A 6142-nucleotide genomic window follows, 5' to 3' on the forward strand; every position below is an offset into this window, starting at 1 on the left:
AAAAAAAAAAAAAAAAGGTGGATAAAAGTGCAGGGTATCCATACAACGGAATACTCTTCAGCTATGAGCCTTGACAATATTATGCTAAATGAAAAAAAGCTAGATACAAAACACATATTTTATGATTTCATTTATATGAAGGGTTCAGAAAAGGCAAATCGGGGCGCCTGGGTGGATCAGTCATTAAGCATCTGCTTTCGGCTCAGGGCGTGATCCCGGCATTCTGGGATCGAGCCCCACATCAAGCTCCTTTGCTGGAAGCCTGCTTCTCTCTCCCACTCCCCCTGCTTGTGTTCCCTCTCTCGCTGGCTGTCTCTCTCTCTGTCAAATAAATAAATAAAATCTTGGAAAAAAAAAAAAGAAAAGGCAAATCTATACAGATGAGTGGGCTGAGTGGGAATGTGGAATGAATGTATGAGGTGAATATGAGGTTTCTGGGGTTTTTTATTTATTTAAATTCAATTAGCCAACATATAGTACATCATTAGTCTCAGATATAGTGTTCAACAATTTATCAGTTGCGTTTCTGTTTAGACAGAGGGAAATGCTCTGAAATTAGTCTGTGGTATAGCGTACAACTTTGTAAATAGACTAAAGTCCATTCAATTGTACACTTAAAAAATGAATGAAAGATAAATTTTATGTTGTGTAAATTATATCTCAATCAAGCTGTTGGGGAAAATGGCCTCATAACTTTTCAAATGTGTAAAGTCCAGTGTATTTTAATAATGTCTTCTTGCTCTCATCGCCTTAAAAAAAGAAAAAAAAACTATTTGTCTTTGTTAAAAGCAAAGATTTTAGAAAATTGGGAAAGAATAGCACAGTACAGAAAATAAATATCCTCTATAGAATTAGAAGCAATGTAGTATATAGTGAAAATAATTTATTGTTAGTTCCTGATACCAGCTGCAAGCTCTATGTCCAGTTACCTTACCCCCAAGAGCTTTGCTTTCCACATCTGTAAAATGGGAATAATAGTGGCTACCACACAGGGTTGTGAGGATTAAATGAGATAATGTATGTAATGTGAAGTGCCGAGAAGATGTTTGTGCAGACAGATATTTGGTACGTGTCTACTGATGAGATTATGAGAATCCTGTTAACTTTCTTTAGCCTCAATCCCTATAACATGTGACACAGAGTGGATTCTAGTGAAGAGCCAGTGGAGGGCAGCAGGCTTGGGGGGGGGAGTGGAGCACATCCAGGGTATTTTCTTGATCCTGTGTTTGCATCTAAGCCCCTATGTTTTACTTACATCACACGTTTTACCCCAAATGAAGAAAAATGTCAACATTCTATAGCAAAGAATATTACTTTATTGGGAGAGGGGTATTAATATACTTGTGGATTAAAGGCTAGCCACGACCCCCAGCCCCTCTTGCCACTGTCCTTGGTACCCAGTGAATGTTAAATTGAGTCGAATTGAAACCCTTGGCATTTAGGAGACTTGTTCAGTTGATAGCGGAGTGAGAACTAGATCCCCGAATTTCTTATTCGGTGTTTTTCTGCCACTCCCTCCCTCCTCCCACTTTTGTCTTGATTTAAAGTTCTTCCATCTAAAACAGTCAACATCTATTTGTGTCCTTCTTCCTTGAGACTACCTTAGGGTCAGAGGTAAGAGCAGAGGGTCTTTCGAGTTCCAGTGGCATAGGGGATCATGGAGCCGCCAGATGGAGGCAAAACCAGGAACTGACTCATCAGGGTCCAGAAACACAGCCACACACTGCCGCCTACTTGGCCTTTTCTTTCTGGTCCCTATAGGGAAGGGAAAGCAGCTTTTATGATTTTCCCTGTGTTATACCACACATTTTAAATTAAACTTTTAAGATAATTGTACATTCATACGTATAAGAAATAAAACAGAAAGGTCAGGTGTGCCCTTTACTCAGTCTTTCCCAATGGTAGCATATTGTAAAACGATAGTGCAATAGAACAACCGGGATATTGACATTGATGCAATCAAGATCCAGAACATTCCCATTATAAGGATTCCTCATGTTTCCCTTCCCCCACCCCCTTCTTAGTCTCTGAAAAAGGGACTCCATTTTGTCATTTCAAGAATGTTATACTAATGCAATTATATAGTACATAACCTTTTGGAGAGGCGTTTTTTTTTTTTTTTTTTTCCACTCAGCATAATACTCTCAAGATTCATCCAGGTTGTTACGTGTATCAATAGTTTGTTCCTTTTTATTTCTGAGTTCTATTCCGTGGTATCTATTCCATGATATACTACAGTCTAACCACCCACCCCTTAAAGGACATCTGAGTTGTTTCCAATTTTTGGCTATTATAAATAAAACTGCTACAAACGATTGTGTATAGCTTTTGTGTTAACAGAAGTCCTCGTTTCTGTAGTATAAATGCTTGGGAGCACAACTGCTGGGTCACGTGTTTGCTGCATATTTGGTTGTTTAAGAAACTACTGAATTGTTTTCCAGAGTGACTAATCCATTTTACATTCCCATTAGCGACACGTAGGTGGTCCAGTTCTCCCCATCCTGTTCTGCGCTGGTGTCGCAACTTTTGTGTTTTAGCCATTCCGATAGATTTGTAGGGATACCTCACTGTTGTTTTAATTTGCATTTTCCTTGTGGGTAGTGATGTTGAACATCCTTTTTTTTTTTTTTTTAAAGATTTTTTTTTATTTATTCGACAGAGAGAGAGACAGCCAGGGAGAGAGGGAACACAAGCAGGGGGAGTGGGAGAGGAAGAAGCAGGCTCACAGCAGAGGAGCCTGATGTGGGGCTCGATCCCAGAACGCCAGGATCACGCCCTGAGCTGAAGGCAGACGCTTAACCGCTGTGCCACCCAGGCGCCCCTGAACATCCTTTTAAATGTTTATTTCCCGTCCTATATTCTCTCTACTGAAATGTCTTTTCATGTCTTTTGCCCATTTTCTAATTAGGTTGTTTGTTTACCTGGTGAATTTTAAGAGCTTTCTATACATTCTAGATTCTAGTCCTTCGTCAGATACGTGGTTTGCAAATATTTCCTCCCCCTCTCTAGCGTGTCCTTTCATCTTTTCAACGGGGTCTCTCACAGAGCAAAAGTGTTTAATTTTGATGCAAGCCAATTTATCAACTTTTTTCCTTTTATGGATTGTGCTTTTGGTGTCAAATCGAAGAACCCTTTGGCAAGCCCTAGGTTCAGAAGATTTTCTATGATTTTTTCCCCTAAAAGCTTTATGTTTTGCATTTAAGTATATGATGCATTTTGAATTAACTTTTGTAGAAGGTGTTAGATTTAGATAAAGATTCTTTTTTTTTTTTTTTTGGCCTGTGGATGTCCAATTACTCCAGAACCATTTGTTGAAAAGCCAGTTTTTCTCCACTGAATTGCTTTTGCGCCTTTATCAAAAGTCAGTCGAGAGGCGCCTGGGTGACTCAGTCGGTTGAGCATCTGCCTTCAGCTCAGATGAGGATCCCAGGCTCCTGGGATTGAGCCCCACGTTGGGCTCCCTGCTCAGTGGGGAGTCTGCTTCTCGCTCTTCTCTCCCTCTGCCCCTCTCCCCCCACTCATATTCTCTCTCTGTCTCAAATAAATAAAATAAACAATTTTTAAAAGATTTTATTTATTTATTTGACAGAGAGAGAGCAAGCACAAGCAGGGGGAGTGGCAAGCAGAGGGCGAGAGAGAAGCAGACTCCCTGCTGAGCAGGGAGCCCGATGTGGGGCTCGATCCCAGGACCCTGGGATCATCGTCTGAGCTGAAGGCAGATGCTTCACCGACTGAGTCACCCAGGCACCCTTCCTTATCTAATGTTTCTTTGCTGAGACTCTTTTTTTATTTTGTTTCAGGCATGTTCATAAATGCTTGTTGAAGCATGTTTACGACGGCTGCGTCAAAACGTTTGCAGATACGTCTGCCTTTGTCGTCTTGCTGTCGGCAACTCATGATTGTTTTCATTGTTGTCTGGCAGTTTAAACTGTTGCTTGTTTCTGGTGTGATGAGCGATTTTTTTTTATCGAAATCTGGACATTCTGGGTATTATGTTATGAGATCCCAGATCTTATTTAAACTTCTTCTCTTCTCTTCTCTTCTCTTCTCTTCTCTTCTCTTCTTCCTCTCCTCTCCTCTCCTCTCCTCTCCCCTTCCCTTCCCTTCCTTTCCTCCTTTCATTTCCTTTCATCTCCTTTCCTCTTTCCTTTCCCCTTTCTTTTCCCCTTTCCTTTCCCCTTTCCTTTCCTTTCCTTTCCTTTCCCCTTTCCCTTCCTCTTTCCTTTCCCCTTTCCTTTCCTTTCACCACTCCAGCAGGGGAAATGGAGGAGCTTCCTTGGTACTACAAGNTTTCCCCTTTCCCTTCCTCTTTCCTTTCCCCTTTCCTTTCCCCTTTCCTTTCCTTTCACCACTCCAGCAGGGGAAATGGAGGAGCTTCCTTGGTACTACAAGTCAGGGAAGAAGTCCAGGTTCCCCACTCGGCCTTAGTTGACACTAAGGGGGGCCCCTCACAGTAATTAGCAGGAGTGGGAGTTCTGGCTGCCTACAGACCTTCTTCCTCTTACACCTCTCTAGTCGGTAAGGGCCGGAGTGCCTCACTACTGCTCCTCCCCCTTGTGGCTTCCACAGACACCGTGGGAGGGAGGTTGCTTCTATCTGTGGTCAAAGGTGAATCCCGACTCTCCGCTCGGTCTCCTCTGACAATATTCAGTAGGAAGGGGGTGATGCACCAATTGTGGTACATCTGAGCACAGGGCCCCATGCGACCGCACACGTTACATGCCTGTGAGGCCAGCTCTGAAAATAACCTTATCACCGCAGGATGCCGCCTAGAGCGGGAGACCTCACAAAGCATGGGCCGAAAACCCAGTCCTCTCCAGCAGAGAGTAGTGGGCAGGAATCTGGATTTTGGGCCCTGCCGCTTACCCTCTGTGTGACCACGGTGTGCATTTCCCAGACATTTCCTGAGTGGCGTTCTCTGACAGCCACTGAGCCAAATACAGAGGACGTAAAGGAGATGGAGACATAGTCCTTGCCCTCGTAAGCCTTGGCACTCACTGCACGGACTCCTGGAATCTGGGTAAAACTCTGGGTAGGGGGCGAGGGGCAACAATGCCTCGGGAATGACTTAGGATTCATTTCCCGCCAACTTGAGTTGAGGGCTCGGAGTTTAAGATGCTATAACAATATATAACAACAAAGAAGTGTGCCTCTTACAGAACAGTGGGGAAGTGTGCTGTTTCACTACTTCTCGCACGTTGTGAATTTCTGGGCTGAAATTTGGGGGAGGTTGTGTATAGTGGCTTCTACCATACCTGTTCTTTCGCATCTTACTTTTTTCACTAAACGTCTCCGAGATCATTGTCTCAGTTTCTCTAGATCTGATTCATTTAAGTTCTGGAAAGAATTTGTAATGTGGATAAATCCTATTTCATATCTCAGCTGTTCCCCTATTCATAGATCTGGCTGGTTTCCAACTCTGTGCTATGGCAAACAAGGGACATCCTCATTCATGCCTCATTTAAGCCTACCTGAGTGGGTTTTTCTCTGGAACAGATAACTAGAAGGAGAATCGCTGAGGCAAAAGGCGTGTGCATTTTACGTAGATATTGCCAAATTGCCCTCTCCTCGGTGATTGAAAGTCCTTGGACCCACTTCAACATTTCATATTGTCAGTTTTACAGTTTTAGCAACTTGAGGGGAAAAAAATAATAGCTTTTAAAAAAAAATTTCATGATTGCTAATGAAATTGAGCTGCTTTTCATGTGGCCACTTTTATTTCTTCATATTCTTTGTCCATTTTTCTATTTCATTGTCCAGTTGATTTGCAGGTGTATTTTTTATAGTCTCTATATTAATCTTGGCTATATATACTGCAATACCCCATTTCTTGTTTGTTTTCAACTTTGTTGATGGCTTTTCATATAGAAGTTTAAATATTTATATAGTCTAAGTATTTTGTGTCTTATTTATTTTTTTAAAAGATTTTATTTGACAGAGAGAGAGAGAGAGAGACAGAGCAGGGGAAGGAGCAGATGGAGAGGGAGTCAGAGAATCTCAAGCAGACTCACGCTGAGCTCAGAGCCTGATGTGGGGCTTATTATCACAACCCTGAGATCATGACCTGAGCTGAGATCAAGAGTTAGATGCTTAACTGACTGAGCCACCCAGGCGCCCCTGTGTCTTTTTTTTTTTTTTTTTT

This window comes from Ailuropoda melanoleuca, chromosome 15 (assembly GCF_002007445.2).
Source record: "Ailuropoda melanoleuca isolate Jingjing chromosome 15, ASM200744v2, whole genome shotgun sequence".
Lineage (NCBI taxonomy): Eukaryota > Metazoa > Chordata > Mammalia > Carnivora > Ursidae > Ailuropoda > Ailuropoda melanoleuca.